Source organism: Penaeus chinensis, chromosome 29 (assembly GCF_019202785.1).
Source record: "Penaeus chinensis breed Huanghai No. 1 chromosome 29, ASM1920278v2, whole genome shotgun sequence".
Lineage (NCBI taxonomy): Eukaryota > Metazoa > Arthropoda > Malacostraca > Decapoda > Penaeidae > Penaeus > Penaeus chinensis.
The window spans coordinates 15,930,245-15,931,086 of NC_061847.1; the positions used below are offsets into that span (position 1 = coordinate 15,930,245).

Consider the following 842-nt stretch of genomic DNA (forward strand, 5'->3'; position numbering starts at 1 on the left):
TTAAATGTATTTATTTGTTTTCTGTATTTGCCCAAGAGAGACAAAGAAAGAGGGAGAATCTCTGCGTACAAGTTAGTATTCAGTGTAAATCCAAGAATCGCTATGTTAACATTTCGCTTTGTATTTTCAGCGCCAACTACTTCAAGTAAACAGCACAGGAGATGTTGCCAGGAATGAAATAACATCTTCGGCGTTCATTAACATCATGAGAGAGAACATCTTTCAACAGTCTTCAGTTCTTTTTGGAAATAAATTAATCAACTTATATTTGTGTATGTATATATATGTATGTACGTATGCATGTATGTATGTATGTATATACAAATGTACATAGAGTATATCAAATTATATGAGATTATATATATATATATATTTTTCTGTATATTTCCATCTTGTGCCATCAACTCTATTAAGAATTTTTATTTCTTATTTTTATCCTTTCTTTAATTATTTCGCAATTTCTGTAATCTTCAAAAGACTGTAATGAAACCTGACGTATATAAGAATTGTCTCCATTGTTTCTGTATTTTGGAAATAAAAGAATATCAGATCGAGACTGACGCTTTTGTGTGCCTTTCCTTTTCTTTTTGTCTTAATTTTCGTGTTTTCCTTATTCTTATTCTTGCATTGTTTCACTATTTATATTTTGCATTCGCTTGATTATTTGTTATAATCATATATATTTGTTATCATTAGTATCACAACAACCATTTTGCTGCGTTTTATAATACACTAATATATCTGAAATATATTTTTTCTAAATCATCGCATGACTCACAGACTGAATATAATTTCGAATTCATTGCAAAACAACAATTTCTGCAGAGAATGTTTCCATATAT

The 842-nt window shown here is 28.6% G+C and overlaps 1 pseudogene; it reads left to right on the top strand.

The window, feature by feature from the left end:
• The window catches only part of LOC125040703, an 18,148-nt pseudogene extending 17,592 nt beyond the window's left edge, over positions 1-556 (top strand).
• Positions 557-842: the final 286 nt, after the last annotated feature.